This window comes from Hemicordylus capensis, chromosome 3 (genome assembly GCF_027244095.1).
Source record: "Hemicordylus capensis ecotype Gifberg chromosome 3, rHemCap1.1.pri, whole genome shotgun sequence".
In the NCBI taxonomy this organism is placed as follows: domain Eukaryota; kingdom Metazoa; phylum Chordata; class Lepidosauria; order Squamata; family Cordylidae; genus Hemicordylus; species Hemicordylus capensis.
Genome location: NC_069659.1, coordinates 208369053 through 208391584, shown reverse-complemented (window position 1 = coordinate 208391584; position 22532 = coordinate 208369053). Strand labels below are relative to the sequence as shown.

General features: G+C 41.9%; 1 long non-coding RNA gene across 2 annotated transcripts in view; it reads right to left on the bottom strand.

Moving 5' to 3' along the window:
- Positions 1 to 845: 845 nt before the first annotated feature.
- LOC128351501 (uncharacterized) overlaps positions 846 to 22532 on the bottom strand; it is a 41177-nt gene continuing 19490 nt past the window's right edge. Inside the window, exons 1-3 of one of the 2 annotated variants that reach the window (XR_008319806.1) lie at positions 16438 to 16500; positions 11264 to 11432; positions 846 to 1038 (exon numbers count right to left, since the gene is read on the bottom strand). This is a non-coding gene — a long non-coding RNA (uncharacterized LOC128351501). Of the gene's footprint in view, positions 1039 to 11263; positions 11433 to 16437; positions 16501 to 22532 lie in introns of those variants that run through there. The other variant, XR_008319807.1, reaches the window with a different exon arrangement.

The following is a 22532-nucleotide window of genomic DNA, read 5'->3' as shown; positions in this document are numbered from 1 at the left end:
CTTGTTTTCTCTCTATTGGGCTAGGGAAACAATTTCAAGTGTGCTTCACAACAATGTTATAGCTGCACATACTGAGCCCATCTCTTCCTCCTTGCTTGTGACTCAACAGGCTGAATTCACAAGTAGGATCCTGATTAGAATTCTCTCAGCAAAACAACATCTGTCTATATAACAGGGAGAGAAAGGAGTAGAGAGTTTTCAATCAGAGCCCAAGGCTAAGGAATGAGTTGCTAGGGGAGCAAAATCAGCATATCCTCCCCCCCCTCTTCTTCTTCTTCTTCTTCTTTAAAGAGTCTAGAGCCAACCTTTTCATGCTCACCTTTCAGTGATAAGGTAGATGTTGCTGTGACTTTAACAGCTGAGATCAGACTAATGTTCTGTGTGTTGGAAAACACTGTGAATTTGCGATTTTTACCAATCTCCTCTTTTCTCTGAAGCCCTCTGTGCCTCATAAAAATATGTCCCTGAGGGACATATCACTACTCCCAAAACAATGCATGTTTTGGATGTGTGCAATGTAAGTCTGGCTGTCAGCCAATATTTTTAATAATTTCATTTTAATGATTTAAAAATGTTTCTTTTCTGATGCTGCTGTTTTTAGGAGTTTATTTTGAAATGCTGGTTGTGTGTTTTCAGGGCTACAATCTTTAACCAGTTTCTTCTGTGGGACTGTGTGCTTCTATGTCATCTAGGCACCATATTTATTGTTTAAGGAGTTAAACTACTAGAACAAGTATATGCAACACAGTGTTACCATTCTCTGGCTGACAAAATTAAGAAAATCTAATTTTCATTTAATAGAAATATAGGAAGTCAATCAAGCTTTCCCAAGGATCAGAAACAGACTGCATCTCTGTGAGTGAATGAGAAGATATTTTCCCTTAGAATTGATACAGATGTTTGGAAGAGTATCCTAGATGCAATAAAGGAACCAATGGTAACTGGCAGCTTTGTGTTAAGAAAGGGGACAGAAGTTGGTTCAGCTTGCTGAATCCAAAAGGAGCTGATCATCCACATTTTGCACTCCAGAAAGGCAGCCTAGAAGAACAAGAAGAGGGACTGTCAGTTCTGCCCCAATGGAGACTGCATCAGTAAACTCAGAGGTGGTTACTGGAAAGCAAAGCAGCAGCAGAAGACATCCCGAGCTCTCAAGAGTCAATCATTTGGAACACCAGACTTCACTGCCTGCAACTTGTTCAGAGATAAGAACTTTATAGATAAACTTGTTGATGGGCAAAAATGTTCTATCTTTGCATGAAAGTCATATTTTGACCAATTTCTTATTTACTTGGATATGATTTGGCTCTTTGGTTTGGTGTGCTTTATTAAGTGCATGCCTTAGTTGATTCAGAATCCTGCCTTCCAAAAAGCAATTTTATAATAAAGCTTGTTTGAGGGCCTTGGATCTTATATTTTGCACTTATCTCCAGAATCTCTTAAAGGCTGTGATAAATAATGTCTCAGAAATAAAAGTAAGACATTTATTATACTTTTTTAAAGGAACAGATCAGGTTTCCACCCCCATCCCCATCTGAAATCTTGTTTCTTAGAATGCATTTGATTTTTTTGTGTGTGTGTGGTGAGGGTGGTTGTTTGATTGGCAGCAAGACAGAAGTCAGAGCCTATGAAGTATAAAGAGTATAATATATGAAAGACAAGAGTGTACAACTATGTGAAATCACTGTTTCTACACTTTGATAAGCTTTTCAACACAGTTAGTTACATCTTTAATAGACATCCACAGTTGCTGTGATGATTACACTATATATTAATCAAAGCCATGTGATGCTAGGGGACTGGAATAGTAATATCTGTCTCTAAAGCAGTTTTTAAAACTTTACTTAAAGATCTTGCTAGATCATACAGGCTGTGTCTAGTTCAGTACTAGTTCAGTTTCTAGCAGAGGGCAGCCTCTGAAAGCTTACAATCCTTCTTGCCCTATCTCCTGCTGCTTTTCACCAGCATCTGTATTCAGAAGTATATTGTCTCTGAGTGCAGAGGTTCTGCTAGCTTTAATAGTAACTCATGGACCTACCCACCACACATTTGTCTAATCCTTTTAAAAAGCAGTCCAAATTAATGTCCTTCACTCATCTTGTAACCATGAATTACACAAGTCAGTTCTGTGTTGTGTTACTAGCCATGCTCACTATGCCATTTTGGGGGTGCTTCAGTGTGCCTCTTCCTTAGCTTCTTAGCCATTCCTTGTTTGGAAGAGAAACTCTGGCTGCATTCCAGACAAAAGGTGGTTCTGGCAAGGTGTTTTCCTAGAAAGTGCTCTCCAAGTTCATTTGCAAAGAACTGCAACAAGCCAGAGGAAATGTCCCTCTCTGATTGCATTAGCACATAGACAGAGAGAGATGAAGAACAGACCCAATTAGGCATGAAAAAGGACAAAAGGGAAAGGAATGCAAGCCCTCTTCCTCCTATGCACTTTGATATGCACTCAAGGTTAAGGTAAACTCTCTACCTCATTTCTTCCCTCCTATTATCAAAATTAAGCAAGTATATATGCCAGAATGCACGATGTGCCCTTCTTCAAAAATCTATTCAGTGATTCCCAGGGGAATCACTCTTTCAATAAACTTTCTTTGTGTAAAGGAGCATACAGGGGAGCCACCTGACATAACCCAATCAATAAACAATATTCACACCTTATCAGGAGCATGAACTCCTGAAATCATTAGAAATTCCTGAAGGAGACCATCTACTGGTCTTCTCTAGCCCTCATTCAATGTCTCGAGGTATGTTTTTACCCATAAAACCCCCTCAAACATGGAATCACACTTTTGCCATCCCGCCCTCTTGCAAGCCCCCACTCTGCCCAGGGTGCCCTTGCATTTGAATCTCACTTTTGCCAGTACCTTTGCCTCCTGTATTCACCAGATTTGCCACACTTGCCATCCGATGCTATGCCCCACACCATCTGTATGCACCAATGGACTCACCTGCTGATTGAGCTCCCCAGGAAGAAGTAATTCCCCTTTTAAATTCAGGTAGCTATGACGCACACTTTCTTTTTCTCTTTTCTTTCCCCCTTCCCAGTAATAACTTGGTAAACATGCTGCAAGATTAGCCACCTCTTTTTCATTTCCTGTACTCCCATTATTCCTCAATAGAACAACTCCTCCTTTTCAAAGTCATGTCTCCATTCTCTTTCTTACCCTTTCAGCACATCTACACCGGGGCCAATGTCCTGCAGGACTTATTTTCTTGCTGTTCACGGGTCTGCACCCATTTGTGCTAATTTCCCCCACTTTAAGCAAAGCATAGACACAGATTGTAGCAGTTGACACATGTCCAGCAGACCCTGGTAACAGTTGTGTGAACTAGTACATCCTGAACTTACTGCAAACCAATTTAACTGGTTGACTAGTATGTTGAGAGATGGAGAGAGAATGTTTACCTACTTTCCCCATACCATTCATAATTTTATACACTTCTATCCTCTTTTTTTTCTAAGCGGAAAAGGCCTCAAACACTTTAGCCTTTCCTCACACTGAAATTACTCCAGCTGCTTGATCAATTAAGCTGCCCATTTTTGCAAGGGTTCCCCCCCCCCAGGTCTATGATAACCTTTTTGAAATGGAATGTATTGTCAGAATTGTACACAGCAATCACAAAGGGGTTGCACCATAGATTTATGGCATATGTCTTGTAACCAAAAAAAAAAAAATGCTGCTGCTTTCTCATCCATAAGCAATGTTTATAGATCCATAAGCCTTTAAGGATCAGAGAGAACACTGGTACCTTCAAAGATGTGTAGATGTGTACACATAATGTGTGTACACACATTATGGTAGAGAGAGAATTCACAAAACCTGTCATTATACCTATATCATCACCCCAAAGAACCTCCGTAGAAACATGTGATGGCTTCATTTAATCACCACTACACCAAAACAGTTGTGCAAGCCATTTCAAGAGTATTGAACTTCAGTGTTGCCTCTTGATCTCTTGTCTGTGTTATGAGCAACAGCTTTATATTTTCTTCATTTTTTCTTCACAATACATATTCTAATAAAAGAAGAATTCATCTTAATTACAAATCAATGGTGAAATTTTGCCAAACTTTGCTGAACTGATAGATGAAACATCTTGGGGTTTACTCAAGGAAAGGAAATGGTAGAAGGGAGCAGCAATCAAAGGGATATGGGAGGCCAGAACTTTGGCAGAGCAACTCCATATGGATGAGCTGTAAGGAAAATCTGTCAGCAAAAGCTCTTCAGAAATTAATGAAAGATACATTTCCCCTTTCACGAACAGCTGCAGCTCTAGCTGGTGGACGCACTGGGGAGTTTCTTTCTGGATCCCCAGAGATGCTCACTTCTTCTCAGTGCTTAGAAGATTGTTTTTATATAGCTCTTAACTGGCCTTCTAGAGGTGTTTTCTGCTTCCTCTGCAGGTGTTAAGAAAGGAAGGTGTTGTTTCATTGGGTGCAAGAAAAACTTGCTCTTATTATCACAGGAGCCTGATACTTTCCAAAAGTCAGGCTCCTGCTAACTGAGCAAAGAGGTGCCTTTTAAAATAGTGATTCTCTTATACTTAGCAGGGAGAGAACAACTGACCCTATCCAATCCCAGCACAGCATTCCTCCAGTGGCTGTTGCTGTTGCTTATTTTTCTTTTTAGATTGTGAGCCTTTTTAGGACAGGGGACCCTCTTTATTATTTTTTCTATGTAAACCACTTTGAGAACTTTTGTTGAAAAGCAGTATACAAATATTTGTAGTAGCAGTAAAAAAATGTGGTCCCTGAAAATTGCTGCTACTTCAATTGAGATTTATACCTCAGACCTCCAGCCATCACAGATTTCTCTTTTTGCACAATATTGGACATTTGCTATCGATTTGTAGCATACAGCATACACATCTTCCCTTGAGGTTGCACATCTGGGTTTTTTTTTGTATTAAGGAAAATACTATTCTTCTCCCAAATAGTCCATCCATTTACTATTGTGATGCCTAGGTGGGTTATGCAACAAACAACCTTTAATACCTGTGCAGTGCTGGGTATATGTACTCAGCAAACAAACACCAGCTGGCAATGAGCTCTGAAGAATCATGCGGCCCTTCCAGGGCTTTGGCCACACCCCCTTCCATGTGATGTCATGCACAAGGGTGTGTGGCCAGAACCCCAGAAGGGCCATGTGAGCTCATTTCCCAGCCGAGTTTGTTGCTGGGTGCGTGTTTTGTTTGTTTGCTCCCTCAGTCCAAGAGAGGAAGCAAATGAATGAAATATGCACCCAGCAATGAACATGGCTGGGAAATGCAGGAGGGAACAAGCCAGGTTGCCCCTAGGAGCTGGGCAGCTCGGGTTCTTTGAACCTGTCTGCCCTATTATAACTCTGACCCTGGGCTTGCCCTAGAAACACCTCTGTTTGTTTGGGCTACCCTGTTGTGCTGTGCAGCTGGGGGGGATGATAGGATAACTCAACTAGACAGAGTTACAGTTAACATGTTCCTCCTTCCACAGAACATCCTGCACAGTTACCTGAATGATAGGCATAATGGTGGGTTTCTTCAAAGCCCACACTTAAATTCCTTTCCCATTCCCACTCCTTTCCAAACTCCACTTGAAAATGCCTTCTCTGCAAATGCTCAGCCTCCATAGAGAGTGAACTCATTAAAAAAACACCTCTGTAGAGATGATACTGTTCACTGGATTCAGGCCCAGAGCTTTGGATGCTCATTTCAAAGGCTCATACCACCTTCTCTCTGTGTTTGAGACTCATGTGGCAGTTCTTCCACTACCACATGAATCTTATACAGAGACAGGCCCTTGGCCAGCATGGCTCACCTGTAGTGCCTTGCCCACCTGCAAGTTACATTGGGCTGAGCAAAAACTACCTGCTAAGATAACATTTATTTTTCAAGCAAAACCAGCTGGGTACTCAGGCCATGAAGTACTTGGTCTTGGAGGGACATAGCATGAGACCGGTAGAGCTGGAAAGTAGGTGGAATTGACATTGCCACTCCAAGCAGAGAGAGAGGAAACCTATCACAGCCTCCAAACTGCAAAAACAAGCAGAAGCTGATTACCAGATTTCAGACACTTTGGAGCTGAGGCATTAAAAGAGAGACACAGACATTATGTGGGATGGAGATGCTCCAAAATACGACATGATCATTTACAAAATAAGGGCTGGATCTGGAAGTAAAGGCAACCTGGCAACCCTACCAGGCATATTCCTATTACGGTCCAGTCAAATTTTCCTCTAGAATCTCAATTCTCAGGTTTGGGATCTGTTCACTTTGGATGCACCATTTTCCTGTATTTTAAAGACATGACTATATCATAATGGTGAGGGGAAAAGTTATCTTGGGTGTCTCCCAGGGGTTTTTCCACAAGAGCAAAGACAGAATGCTTCATTCTCTTAACCTGAGAACAACATTCCCTGACATCTCTTTAAAGAAACCAAAGTACTCTGTCTTCTAGAAATAGTGGGGACAGTCTCAGAGAGAGAAGGTTTTTAATAGCATTTATCTCATTCATGGAACACATTTCGTTTAGAATAATCAGATGCAAAGGAGAGCTGGAACTTTAACAATTATGGGAGGAGAGCTGGTCTTGTGGTAGCGACTAGCGAGCATGAATTGCCCCCTTTTCTAAGAAGGATCTGTCTTGTTCTGCATTTGGATGGGTGACTACATGTGAATGCTGTTCTCTTAGGGTATGGTGCCATAGCTCAGTGAAAGAACATCTTCATGCTTGCACACAGAAGGCCCCAGTTTCATTACCTGACATCTCCAGGTAGGGCTGGGAGAGACTTCTGCCTGAACCCTTGGAGAACTATTGTCAGTCACCATATACTACTGAGCTGCAGTATATAAAAGCCACCTAATGGCGCCGCAGGGAAATGCTTGACTAACAAGCAGAAGGTTGCCGGTTTGAATCCTGCTGGTACTATATTGGGCAGCAGTGATATAGGAAGATGCTGAAAGGCATAATCTCATACTGTGCAGGAGGAGGCAATGGTAAACCCCTCCTGTATTCAAAATAAAACCACAGGGCTCTGTGGGTGCCAGGAATCGAAATTGACTTGACGACACACACAGTATATAGACCAAAGGTGTGACACAGTATAAAGGCAGTTTCCTATGTCCCTATATTACGTAGGAGGGGGGTTTCAGCTGGTACAGCTTTCCTGACTCTTGCATGACTAACTAAAGTAAAGTTGTGCCATTGAGTTGGTGTTGACTCCTGAATAACTGCACCACCTATATTCCCTCTCCTATATATAAGCCCTGTTGTCTTTGCTTCTGGGCTTCTCTAATATCTGTAAGCATGAATATACCTGTAGTTAAGGAAAATGTAACATGAGAAACAGCCCCCTGTCTGGAAATGAACCCAAAACTCTTTTCCGGCAAAGGAATTATTCCTGACCTTTGGAGGCGTACCTAGAGTGGCAAGGTTGTTAGTGAAAATCATTTTGGCATGACAAGGCTTCACACAGGAGCCAGAAATGCATGGAATGTTTACCATAATGCTCCACCATTATCACTCAAAATATTCTCACTCCAATGTCAGAAGCACCCGGAGGTTTTTCACACATGGCTCTATGCCTCGGGGTATCTGAAGAGCGAATCTGCTTCCAGCAGATTCGAGGCATTTCAATTCAAGGGATGAGATGTGTTGGAAATTCTCTGTGGTGAGAGAATCCCTTTCTCATTATAGCAGAGTGCACAGAGGCACAACACAGTGGAATCTGCTTAGGCATGCGTGTATGCTGAGAGTAAAGTAACCTGGAGCCAATTTATAGTTTCAAATCAATATATAAGGCATTTATTAAGGAACTCTATTCTAGATAGAAAAGTGAGGAGTTAGGATCTCTAATCTATCTATCTAGCTGGATACAGATGGATTCTGCATCTTCTCTGCACACATGGTGCAGGGAGAGGAGCTTGCCATGTTGCAAGGTAGAAGGATAGGTAGGGAAGAGAGAGAGAGGAAGTAAGTTAATCCCTAAGAGTACCAATCTTCATTTCAAAGCGATAGTGTCAGAGCAGTGGAGAAAGGATGACCAATGTCTTGACCCTCTAGCCCTCTGACTCACTAGTCTGACCTCCACTGTCTGAGATGAGACAGTGCAAAGTCCTTAACTTCCAACAGATGGACCATTTGCATAGCCATCAGCACCTCCTTCGCATAGCCATCAGCACCTCCATCAACACCTGTGGAGAAAGCAGAAGCCCTGGAGTTTTTTTGCAAAAGCTGCTGGAAATCGAGGGTGTTTTTTTTAATCTCCGACATAACTCGGGCTAAGCCGGAATTTGCAGCCTCCATTCGGGGAGAATCAAAGTCCTGTCTGACCTGGTCCCTGATAGCCCGCAGGGAGGTTGGATTAAATCTAGCAAATATGTGGACTGGCACACTCCAATCAGGATTGGATTCAGGGGGGAAGCCCTGTCTGTGAAACCGAGCAAAATGCTAATGGGCGGATTCTGGGTATTGGGGCACAGCACCATTGTAATGCATCACAGAGTTTTCAGCACCACACTACTGCACGTATGCATGGAATAGGCAGACATTATTTGCTTTAGGGTGCATGCAGCTCTCAGAGAGCACAACCAGCCAGCCAGACTTCCTTTCAAAAAGTTTATTCAAAGGCTAAAAATGGCCGCTTATTTTTAACTCATGTTGTTTTGAGCTGTGCTTTCTAGCTAGGATGAGCACGCTCTGTAGCAGCCCCATTAATTCCAAATGAATTCATTTTAATCAGTGTTATTACAGTGAATTGCAAATGCATTTCTAATGATCAGTCACTTTAAATAAAAGGTGTAACCATTTTCTGGTACGGTGTGATAATGATATAAATTTAATCCAAAATAAATAAAAAAAACTAAAACTAAATTCAAATGAGATTTAAAAATTGCTAGCAAGGACATTTAAATTTAAGCCTTTTACTGCTGATGAATGCCCTCTGGATTCTCCTCAAGGGCATATTTAAAGTGCAATTAATAAAATATGTAATTATGTTTTTAATCTATGTTTAATTAATTTTTTGCTATTTCTTTTTTCTTTCGTCAGGTTTTTATAACCTAACTAAAAGAATATTGCTCTAGGCTGGCAATAGACTTAAAGGTTTCAGACTTGTAAGTTTTCCTTTAAACAAATGAGAGAATTTAGTGGTTTTTAAACTTTGAGGCGAGCAATGTCCCCCTCCCTTCCTTAGTAGCACTGTGTTTTCAAATAATAATTCTGGAACTGCCTTCCTCTTTTCAAAAGATGTACATCTCTGGAACTTGCCAGTGTAGATTAGCAATTTTTGGCACCCTGGACTTGAGGAATATGATCCCATCTCCCAAACCCTGCAAGTGCTGGTAGAAATTACTTACCATATAAATAACCTAATAATAAGTTAATAGATGGGGGGGGGAAATTGAGATATAGAACTATATAAGGACAGAGAAAAAGGTTAATGGTAGGAGCAAGGTTACAGGACCAGGATGAATATGTTGCAAGACCTGGTTACAAAAGTCTCTGTCCTAAAGCAACACTTTGAGGGCTCAGTGCAGATATATTGGCCCCATGGGCAATCCTGACAATTAGTGATCTACTTTAAGACTCAAACAGGGAATGTCTTTTAACTCCAGTGTACATTCCTGCAAAATTGCTCCTTCTCCCAATTTCAGCTCAACAGTATTCTAAACAAACTTTGCACTCCTCATTGCAGAAATTAAATTTTGCCTTCCTTTATAGTCAATCCATCATTTGCTTATATCAGATGACTCAAAAAGCCAACACATCAGGGAAAATTTCAAAGCAAAGTGCTCCTATTAAGCTCTGAATGAATAAATATCATCAAAACTTGTTGAAGGCCATCAAGCCAATATGTTCATATGACTGCCAGCAAAATAGTTGTGTATACTTGCCCTGAGGTAATGAAGCCATAAACTCCAAGCAAAGTAAAATGTAACCAGGCTGTTTTTTCAGTATAGAAGAATCCTTGAACTTAAATTGAACTCTGCCCATGGGCAGTCCACTGAGAATGAAGCAAGATTTGCCATAATTCCCTTAAGAAATATTCTCTTCAGAGTAAGAGAGTGTATAGCCACGGTATAAGAGATCAAGTATCAGGATTTTCTCCTTATGTTGTACTTTACATCAAGGGTATTTGTAAACTCAGAGGGGAGAAGTAGTTGAATTCTTGATATTGTTGCCTTTGCAATACATATGGGAATTTATTTATTTATTTTAAAGATAAAGCAGTAATTGTATAAATTCACAATTGTAGCTATAGATCATGAAGTTGGGAAGCAGCTAGTTCAAGCAGTGACAGAGCTTCTTGTACTTTCACCTTCTCTGATCAATGCTTGTCTTGTTTTCTTTTAGAAGCCTCTGGGAAAAGAGATTTCACAGCTTTCCTGATTAAGGATCAATTCACATGGTCATTGATGGCATTATGGACCCCCCTTTTCATCACAGATTGCAGGGAGAGAATGCTTGGTATTCATAACAATGGTAGCTTGGGCTATTGCTATTGTATAGGAAGGAAATTAATACTTGGAGATTTAGATTTCATGGATGCACAATAATATCTCACTCTATGTATGGATGTGCAAACAGGTTCAATGCCACCCCTGTTCAGTCCGACCCTGGACCAAACTACCACCCCCAGGGGTTCACAAGTTGTTAGGGTTTTTAAAATGTTTAATTTTAAAAAAAACTTACCCCCTCTGAGGGAGTTGTCTGAGGCAACAATGTGTGTGTGTGTGTGTGTTCCACAGAGGTTCCCTCCCCCCAGCTGTCTACCTTATTCCATTAATCAGACATTCAGCTGCTCTTCGGCCTGTTTTCAGCCTTTCCCCTCGGCATGGTGGCCATTTTGGAGACCACCGCACCTGCACAATAGGCCTTCGCAGACCCTACCTCCCTACCTCCATGGACAGCCCCTCCCACCATCTTGGACAACTCCCCCGGAGGAGGTAAGTTTTTTTAAAAAAAATAAAATAAATAATGAACCCCCTTGGACTGGACCAGACCAGGGGGTTTGAGCAGGTTGAGGGGGTGGGGTGCTGGACCAAACTGGCCCAGTCTGGTCCAGGTCCAGTTTGGACTCGAACTGAACCAGACCAGCCAGTTCCATGCACACCCCTAACTTCATGATGTATCAGTGATCAATATGCATTTATATATTTACAATATTTATATGCTGCTCTGTCATAGTGTATTTTACAAGATGACGACCATAAGGGTAATTGCAGATACTAACTGGGCACCCATTTACAGAGCTAGCTCTAATAGTTTTTTCAAGTCACATACCTGATCCTTAAGAGGGAGTACAGTCAAGAACTCAGTCCAGACATGATCAGATGGCCCACCTACCAACAATGCCTCTTTCTCATCTAAACTGGATTTCAGTTTTATCCCTCATCCAGTCTCTTAATGACCCCAGGCAAATGTTTGTTTAATTCAGATGGTTATGAGTGTCCTAAACAAAAAGAAAAACAGAGTTGGATGTCATTGTCATCAATATACCAGAATCCCTGAATGATCTTCCCCCAGTGGTTGTGCATCCATGTCAAATAGTATAAGGGCAGGTTCAGACAATAATTCTCTGACCTGCGCAATCACATATGATAAAGTTATGTGCTCACCATGAGTGTATATGCCCATCCCCTCCCAGTGTGCTGAGGCACCTTTTAGGCTTGTGCAGTTGGATATATCCAATATCATTACCAGAATGATTTTGGCAATAATTTGAATATGATATTTGGAAGTCTATATCCTAACAGAATTATTGGAATTGCTCTCAGAAATATTAGAAACACTATTGAAAATATCAGACATATCGTAAACAGATCTGCCATTTATCTGACTGCCTGTTTTTGCTTGGCATTTATTTTTTAACCAATTTAAATAGCAAGTGGTGAATTCTCAGATGTGACATCACTTTCACTGTGATTATGGGATGTGTGCACACTTTTCTGCCAGGATTTTCTGATGTTAATACAATTCAGGCATGAATTAAAAAAAAAAATCATTAAAATTGTCAGGTGGATCAATTCACTTAAAATTGAATACACATGGTCCTGCCAGCATGTGCTACCATGAGATGACTATTGAGAACATTATGCCCAGCCATTTGTCATGGACCCGACCCTGAAGCCGCTCTTGTCAGGGGTGGATGAAGACTGTTTGGGGGGATGAGGCACCAGAGTGGACTCCAGACCCCTTGGAACCACTGCCTTTACCATGCCCAGAAGATACACCCTTGCCCATATCCTTCAAATTTGAAGAGTACTCCCTCAACCCTCTGTACTCCCTCAACCCATGTCAAAGAGTCACTTTGACATGGCTTGCCCTTACAGATTTCTGCCTGACACATCTGCCCTTCCCATGTATGACACCAACTGGGGAACAAAAAAGGGTGGGAGCGATTTTTCCCCCCATGAAGGCACAGGGGAGATTCCTTCACATGAGACTTGAATAATGGTCAGAGCAGGATCTTCAGTTCCTGACATTTTTGTAACTTACTACCATAAAACAAGCCGATTACAAGAAATTTTTAGTTTTCTTCATTTTTTTCAAAAGCTCAATAAAAATAAATGGACAGACCAATGTGCTTCAGACTGAATACAAAAAATGCTGTCATCCTGTACTGTACCAAAGTTCAGAGCTCTCTGCCCAGCCATTCCCAGTTTCTGATTTTTTCTATTTTCCCATTGACCTCTATGGTGAATATTTCCAATTTTTATTGGATTTCCAGTTGAAAATCCAACAATGATAAAGTATATGATAGAATTAAAGGTCCCTAAATCTGATTCCAATATCTATCATATTGAATCAGATCAGATTTTATCCAAAATTTTCATGGGTGCACAAGTGTAGCAACTTTCCTTAACTGCATGGTGTTGTGTTCTATCTTTTATGTTTTGTTGTAGTAACTTTTGTGTTTTGTTGTTTAGTATCTTTTATGTTTTGTTGTTTAGAAAGTTTGTCCCAGTGGGGATCCTGTAGAGTGTGTGTGTGTTGCGGGGGGGGGGGGAGTCAGAAAGGAGAAGGAGAAAATGGAGATGTTTCTGAATAAAGTTTCAGTTAAATCTATATAAGATTACTTTGTGTTTGTGAGAAAAGCAAATATAAAGCACATTGAATGGTGGTGATTATTTTAGTTTAAACTAGCATTTGTAACACACACAGAGGACTGGTTCAGACAATCCTTCCATGCAATTAGGGAAAGAAACCCTGGCAGCTTGGGAGGCACTGTGGCACACCTTACTGTGTGTGGTTGGGTTGGCTGGAGAAATACAAACCAAACCAGCCCTTGTAGACAAGATGGAATCCTGCAGCACTCTGAGCAAAATTGCCACTGGATGGAACAGATGTCTTCCAATGGCATCTTCTGAAAATTGCCTGCTAAGTAGGACTGAAAGCACCACGCACAACACCTCCAATTCCCAGTCTAGACAAGTGGATCAGAAAGATACAATGGCAGACGGATGTTATCAGAAGTTGATGAGAGGTCCAAAAACTCAACAGAATCACACTCCCTTGGCAGTTTAAATCCCCAAACTGAGCTGGAAGCTAGATTGACATGGATCTAGATAATCCATGGCATCTAGGAATGCCTGGAACTGAATTGCCCCCACTCACACAATTTGACCCAAACAGTTAGATATGTTATCTGGATCCAATAAGTTTTCTTTCAGGAAATCTTATAATTGCCTCCTTCAGTGCAGCTGCAACGGACCTTTCACTTAACAAAGAATTCACTACCTACTGGATCTAATAGGAGCTTTTGGTTCCAGTTTGTGTATTTGAATAATAGCTAGCCATCAGAGGGAAGTATACAGATGTGATATAATTATTCCAGTAAACCTGGGTGGTAAGGAAAGGAAACATCTAGGTTCTAAGGGAAGTGAAACAATAGGTCATGTCAGCATCAATTTGTGACTCACCAAGTCAAAAGCAGCCCACCAATCTGAATGCAGTTGACCATAGATTGTGGCCTGCAAGGTGCTTAATGCCTGTCCCCATTTTTCCAAGCCAACACTGGCAGCAAAAGCAGATGTTTTATTAAGTATTGAGTAGACTGACATACATAGTTGGTTCAGTTAGGTGTGTCACAACTTGCAAGTCTGCAGCAGATGAAAACACACGGCTAAAACAGAAACCAGCTGATCCTAGATGCTTGACCTGCTGATCTGCAGTTATTTTTTCCTTTGGACATGGTTGGTATACAGACAATATGGCTTGTGTAGTCAAGAGGAATACCAAAATTTGTGTTCATAATAAGCATAGAATCAATTTTCTCCAAAATCATGATTTAGCCCTCTAGAGTTGGGGGAAATAGAATTTGAACCTCTAATGAACAAATGACTGCCCACTCCCAACTCCAAAGTGAGTAGGCAGCTTGATGTACTATTTCATTCATCTCATATTTTCATACCACCTGATATAGACATCTCTAGGCAGCATACGAAGTTAAAACATAACAAATGTAAAAACAATATAAAAGGCACAGTTAAAATATATCAAACAGATAAAAACAGTCTCAGTTAATATTAAAATTTCAATTTCAATTAAAAGCCTAGGAAAACAGGAACATCTTGAGGGTCTTCCTAAAAGCAAGCAGAGAAGGAAATGCTCTTATTTCAATGGGGAGTGTATTCCAGAGCCCGGGGCAGCTACAAAGAAGGCCCGGTCCTGAGTTGCTACTAAACGATTTGGCAGCAACCATAACCAGACCTCTCCAGATGATGTTAATAGGCAACAGGGTTCATGACAATGAAAGTGCTCTCTTAAGTACCATGTTAGGGATGTGCATGAATTTATTTATTTTTACTCGATTTGTGCCCAAATCAAATCACCCCTGATTTATTTTGTGTCTGAATCTGTCCCACCAAATCACTCCAGATTCGATTTGGATTTGATTCTATTTGATTTGGATTGATTCTGACTACTTATAAAGGTCCTAGGGGAACCACATTTGGGTGTTGGGTAGGTCCCAATGAGTGTCCCCTATCACCAAAATTTCAAGGCAGTGGGGCACTTAGTTGATTTTTAAAAAGTTTTTAATGATTTTGTATATTTCTGCCATAGGAAATAATGGGGATTTGAAGTCAACCTATCCTAACCCTAACATGGATCCCCAGCTTTCATTTAAAAAAAAAATTTAGGGTCTAGCACTTGTAGAAATGGAGTTATGGAGCAAAATGTGCAGTCACTATTTTTCAAGTGTTTGGATTCTTTCGTGTCTAATAACTTTTCCTCATAATGAATCCCTATGATGATTCATTGCACACCTTCATTTCTTCTGTTCATTTTGACTGTCATTGGACAGTGCCAACTGTCTACTGCCATGTGTCAACTACACCCCACCACACACACGTACTCAGTTTATTTTTTAGGAATTTTTGAAGTGTTTAGATTCTTTGGTGTCTTCATTACACATCTTCATTTCTTCTGTTCATTTTGACCACACTGCTTTGTGGGTGGGGGTGGGAATTAGTGGCATCCCATGTGCCAACTACCCCCCAACCTGCAAGCCACTGGGTACTCAGTTTCTATTTTAGGAATTTTTTAGACTCTTTGGTATGTAATGAATCCTCATAGGGATTAATTATGAGGAAAGGTTATTAGACACCGAAGAGTCTAAACACTTGAAAAAATTGCTAGAACATAAACTGAGTAGTACACCACTGCCTTGCGGGTGGGAGAGGGGGTGTAGTTGTCACATGGCAGTTGACAGTGCCAAAGACAGTCAAAATGAAAAGAAGAAATGAAGGTGTGTAATGAAGCCTCACAGGGATTCATTATGAGGGAAAGTTATTATACACCAAAGAAACACTTGAAAAATAGTGACCACACATTTTGCTCCATAACTCTGCTTCTACAAGGGCTAGAGCTTAGGTTTTTGTTTTTGTTTTTTAAATGAAATCTGGAAATCTGGGGAAATTAATAGGAGGAATCCAAATCTTGAATCAATTAAAATCGAATCTGGTGTGACTAAATTTGGACCCAAATCTAGCCAATGAACCACAGGGGCAATTTGTTCTGTCTCCAAATCACCCAAATCAGCTAGATTTGGGTACAAATTGATTTGTACCTGAATCAATTCACACAGCCATACCCTGGACCCAAGTCATTCAGGGCTTTGTAGATAATAACCAGCACTTTGTATTTTGTTTGGAAACATATCAGCAACCAGTACAATTCTTTCAAAATTGGTGTTATATGGTCCCTTCAGATTGACCCAGAGACCAATCTGGCTGCCGCATTCTGTACCAATTGTAGTTTCTGGACTATGTACAAAGGCAGCCCCATGTAGAGTGCATTACAGTATTCAAGCCTAGAGGTTACCAGCTCAAGTACCACTGTTTTAAGTTCATTTAAGTTCATTAAGTTCAGGACGGATGTAAACTGCTCTGAGCCATTTTTGGAAGGGCTGTATATAAATCAAGCAATCAAACAAACAAACAAATAAAATTTACCTTCAGAAATTGATGTATCTGGTATATCTGCTGAAACTGATAAAAAGTGCTCCTTGCCACTGCTTCAACCTGAGAAACCAGTAAGAGTTTGGGATCCAGAATCTTTGGGATCTTTCAGGGGGCATGTAACCCCATGCAGAACAGGCAGATCTAAACCATCTCTCGGGTCCTGATCCCTGATCAGTACCTTCATCTTATTTGGATCCAACTTCAGTTTGTTCTCCCTCATCCAGTCCACTGCTGCCTCCAGGTAGGCATTTAGAGCGGTTATGCCATTTCCTGAAGAAGCTGGGATGGAGAAAAAGAGCTGGGTGTCATCAGCATATTGATAAAATCCTACACCAAACCTCCTGGTGATCTCTCCCAGCGGTTTCATATGGATGTTAAAAAGTATTGAAGACAATATTCCATAGATTAATTATGTGTTGTGTGAAAACAACACATTCTTGGCTACGGGAGTTGGTTAACTCCTTGTTACATGAGGGTTTCATGCCAGCAGCCCTGAAAGAGGTGATAGTTCACCCTCACTTGAAGAAACCCGCCCTGGACCCTGAGGTCCTTGACAACTATAGGCCAATCTCCAACCTCCCTTTTTTAGCAAAGGTGTTCGAGAGGGTTGTATGTGTCCAGCTTGAGAGGGTCTTAGAAGAAACTAGTTATCTTAATTCTTATCAGTCGGGCTTCAGGCCTCGGCATAGCACAGAGACAGCACTGTCACTCTGGTAGATGACCTTCTTCTGGACCTTGACGAGGGTACTGTCCCTCTCTTGGTCCTTTTAGATCTCTCAGCAGCTTTTGACACTATCAATCATGCTATCCTTCTCGACCGCCTGCGTGGGATGGGTATGGGGGGTACTGTCCTACAGTGGTTCTGTTCTTACCTTAGCAGGCATGTCCTGTCAATATGCATTGAGGACAGTTGCTCTGACCCATGGCCACTCCTTTATGGAGCTCCCCAGGATCCAGTTCTTGCCCCTGTACTTTTTAACATCTATATGAAGCCGCTGGGTCAGGTCATCTCCCAGTTTGGGGTGAGAGTTCATCAATACGTTGATGATACTCAGTTATATATTGCCATCCCAGACCATTTTGGGGACGCTGTTTCTGTGCTTACTTGATGCCTGGAAGCTATTAAGGTCTGGATAAATAAAAACAAGCTCAGACTGAATCCCACTAAGACTGAATTACTTTTATTCAGCCCTCGTAATGGCCAACAGCTGGATGTGAACCTTGTTTTATATGGGGTGGCGCTGCCCTCAAAAGAGCTTGTTCATGATTTGGGGGTCCTTTTGGATTCGCGCCTCCTGCTTGAGCAGCAGGTGGAAGCTGCAGCCAGAAGTGCTTTTGCCCAGCTTCATCTGGTTCGCCAATTACACCCTTACCTTGATTGGCAGGCATTAATGACAGTGACCCATGCCCTTGTTATCTCCCGTTTAGATTATTGTAACGCTCTCTATCTAGGGTTACCTTTGAGGATGATTGGGAAGCTGCAGCAGGTCCAGAATACAGTGGCTTGCCTACTCATGGGTGCCAGAAAATATGACAATGTAACACCTCTCCTACAGTCATTGCACTGGTTGCCTATTAGCTTCCGAGCTCAATTTAAGGTCCTGGTTCTGACCTTCAAAGCCTTGCAGGGCCTGGTGCCTGTCTACCTACAGACCCGCCTCTGCCATCCAGTTACATCCCGTCTGGTTAAATAATCTTAGATGGCTCTTCTGTCGGTCCCTGATTTCTGAGATGTTTGGGGGTCTAGGACCCAGGAAAGGGCCTTTTCGGTTGCTGCCCCGCTCCTTTGGAACTCTCTCCCGCTACAGTTCTGGCTAGCCCCTTCCTTCCCGATCTTCAAATTGCTACTGAAGACTTTTCTTTTTCACCAGGCTTTTGCCCTGTAGTTTTTCCCCCTGTTCTTTGGTAGTTACTTTAGTTTTTAATTTAGAATGTAATTTTTAATGCTTCCTGTTTGCTTGTTATTGTGCACCACCAAGAGTCTTCGGAGTGGGCGGTATATTAACTGTCACAGACAGACAGATAGACAGATAGACAGATAGTACTTCCATTTGTCTGACCTAAATTTCCCAGCCTTCTTACTTTAGCAGGTGTGTTCAGTCGGTATGGGATGATCCTTGGTTCTAGAGTTGTGAGAGAGGAAGAAAAAAATTCCCTCTGTCCACTCTCTCTACTCCATGCATAATTTTATACACTTCTAGCATGCCTATCCTTAGTTGTATCATTTCCAAACTAAAATGCCCCAGATGCTATAGCCTTGCCTCATTAGAAAAGTGCTCCAGGCCCCTGATAATCTTGTACCTTTTCCAGCACCTTTTCTGCACCCTTCTTCTGCACCTTTTTCAGTTCTACAATGTCCTTCTTAAGACATGGTGACCAGAACTGTATGCAGTACTCCAAATGTGGACACATCATAGATTTGTTTAAGGGCATTATTTTATTTATCAATATTAAGGGCATTATTTTATTTATCAAAATTATCATATTTATATACTGCCCTAAATTTTGTGTGTGTGTGTGTGTGTGTGTGTGTGTGTGTGTGTGTGTGTGTAGTTGGTGTACACATTCCAAACCACAATATAAAAATAAAATAAGAACAATTAAAAACAACTAGCCGACCCCGCACAGAGCATCTGTGTGCTCTTTGGAACCGGTGGTTACCTCTCCCCACCACATTCTGCCCCAGCCTCTGCTTACGGGCCCAGCCACCTCTCCTCCCCACTGCCACTTCTCCCCCACCCCGCCACTTTCTTTCCCCTTCAGGGCCTTGCCTCTTTGGCCGGGCCCGCCACCTCTGGCCTTCACAGCTGGGCTGCTGGGGCGGCAACCAATCCTCCTGGGTGGGCCTCAGCCAATCAGGTGCTTCCGCCACCCAGCCAATCAGCTGGGCTCTGGGATGCACATTCCAAGGCACACCCAGGATAATTAATATAATAGATTCACAGAACAAAACAATTTCACAGAGTAAAACAACTTAACAGTTTGAAATTAGTTTTAATTAAAAGACTGAGAAAACAGGTGTGTCCTGAAGGTATTTTTTAAATACAATGATTATAAATAATTATAATCATTATAAAAATTATAATACTAGCATTTCCCCCCAGTCCCCTTCCTAATGATTCCTAGCATGGAATTTGCCTTTTTTACTTCCATGAGCAGTCCACCACGACCCCATGATCTCTCTCCTGGTCAGACACTGACAGCTCAGACCCCATCAGTGTATATGTGAAGTTGTTGTTTTTTGGTCCCAATATGCATCACTTTATACTTGCTTACACTGAACATTTGCCATTTTATGTATAGTGAGAGTAGCTGGATTGGAAGAAGATGAGCATGGTTTTAAAGTTGGAGGAAGAAACATCAATAACCTGCGCTACACTGATGACACCACTCTGATAGCTGAGAATGTGGATGATCTGCAAGCTCTAGAAATGAAAGTCAAGGAGCACATTGAAAAAATGGAACAACTAAATGTGAAGAAGACTAAATTAATGACAACAGGAACAGCAACCAGCCTCAGAATTGACAATGAAGACACTGAAGTGGTAGATAGCTTCTGCCTTTTAGGAATGATCATCAACAGTAAAGGATCTAAACAGTAAAGTAAACAGCAGTCAAGAAATACGCCGCAGACTAGCACTTGGTAGGGTTGCAATGAAGGCCATAGAAAGGATATTTAGATGCCATGATGTGTCTATACATACAAAGATTAGAATCGTTCAGAAAATGGTTTTCTCGTGACACTCTATGGATGTGAAAGCTGGACTTTGAAGAAGCAAAATAGAAAAAGCATTGACACTTTTGAGCTTTGGTGCTGGAGAAGACTTTTGAGGATACCATGGACAGCCAGGAAAACAAACAAATGGATTATAGAACAAATCAATCCAGAATTTTCAATTGAGGCACAAATCACCAGGCTCAAACTATCATACTTTGGACACATTATGCGAAGACCCAGCTCCCTTGAGAAATTCATAATGTGGGAAGCTGAAGGCAAGAGAAGAAGAGGATGACCAGCAGCAAGGTGGATGGACACGATTATGACAGCAATGAACGCACCACTGAGAGACCTAAAAGGCCATGTTGAATACAGATCATCCTGGAGAGAATCTATCTATGTGCTTGCTAATAGTCGACACTGACTTGGCAGAACTTAATCAATGAAATCGCTACTGTTTATATACCACTTTTCAACAAAGGTTTCCAAAGGGGGGGGGGAGAGATATCCCTGTCCTCCAAAGGCTCACAATCTATAAAGAAACATAGGTTAGACACCAACAAGAGCCACTGGAGGGATGGTGTGTTGGGGCTGGATAGGGTCATTTGCCCTCCCCCTGCTAAATATAAGAGAATCACCACTTTAAAAGCTATCTCTTTGCTTAGTTATTAGTGGTTGACCTGCTGACCTGGGGTTATTTTTTCCGTTTAGATATAGTTGGTATTTATTTATTTATAATTATTTATTCATTTATTAGATTTGTATACTGCCCTTCCAAAATGTCTCAGGGGGGGTTACAGCATGATAAAGACAATTAAAACAAGTTAACAATTAAAATCAAACTATTATAACACAAGAAAACCAACTAAACAGCTAAAAACCCTGGAAATCAGGGCAACAATTTAAAAGAATTAATCATGTTAAACCATGGAAGGCCAGGCCAAACAGATAGGTTTTAAGGGCTCTCCTGAAGGACAGCAATGATCTCAAATTACAAATTTCTGCCAGGAGTGCATTCCACAGCCCAGGACCAGCTGCAGAGAAGGCCTGCCTCTGCGTCGCCACCAGACAAACGGGTGGCAACTGGAGACGGACCTCCTCAGATGACCTTAACATGCGGTGGGGATCATGTAGAAGAAGGCGCTCTCTTAGATAACTCAGACCTAAGCTGTTCAGGGCTTTAAAGGTAATAACTAGCACTTTGTATTTTGCCCGGAAACATATCGGCAGCCAGTGGAACTGTTTCAAAACAGGCATAATATTTTCTCTCCGGGTTGCCCCAGAGACCAATCTGGCTGCCGCATTCTGAACTAACTGAAGTTTCCAGACTATGTACAAAGGCAGCCCAACATAGAGCGCATTGCAATAGTCAAGCCGGGAGGTTACCAGCTGATGCACCACTGTTTTGAGGTCATCCTCTTCAAGGAATGGGCTAAGCTGTCGAATCAGCTGAAGCTAATAGAAAGCACTCCTGGCCATGTCCTCCACCTGAGATACCAGGGAGAGGCCTGGGTCCAGGAGTACTCCCAAGCTGCGCACCTGCTCCTTTTGGAGGAATGTAACCCCATCCAGCACAGGAAGATCTAATTCATCCCTTAAATTCCGATCCCCCACAATGAGCACCTCTGTCTTGCTTGGATTCAGCTTCAATTTGTTCTTCCTCAGCCAGCCAATTACTACCTGTAGGCAGGCATTTAGAGAATGAGTGCCATTTCCTGAAAATGAAAAGGAGAAGTAGATTTGGGTGTCATCAGCACACTGATAACACCCAGCACCAAAACTCCTGCTGACTTCACCCAGCGGTTTCATGTAGATATTAAAAAGCATTGGTGACAGAATGGAGCCCTGGGGGACTCCATATAACAGCTCCCATTTTGAGGAGCAACTGTCACCAACCTCCACTATCTGGAATCTATCCAAGAGATAAGTGCGGAAACACTGCAAAGCAGTGCCCCCTATCCCCAACTCTCCCAGGCGACCCAGAAGGATACCATGGTCAATGGTATCGAACGCCACAGAGAGATCCAGAAGAACCAGCAGAGTCACACTCCCTCTGACGATTCCCTGGTAAAGGTCATCCATCAGGCCGACCAAGGCTGTCTCAACCCCATAGCCAGCCCTAAAGCCAGTTTGAAATGGGTCTAGATAATTGGTTTCCTCCAAGACTGCCTGGAGCTGGTTGGCCACCACCCTCTTAATCACCTTGCCCAACCAAGGGAGATTGGAGACTGGCCTGTAACTGTCCATCGCTAAGAGATCCAGAGAAGGCTTCTTTAGGAGTGGTCTAACCAATGCCTCCTTCAAACAAGAGGGCACTCTACCCTCCCTCAGTGATGCATTTATGATATTAACTAGGCCATCTCCAACA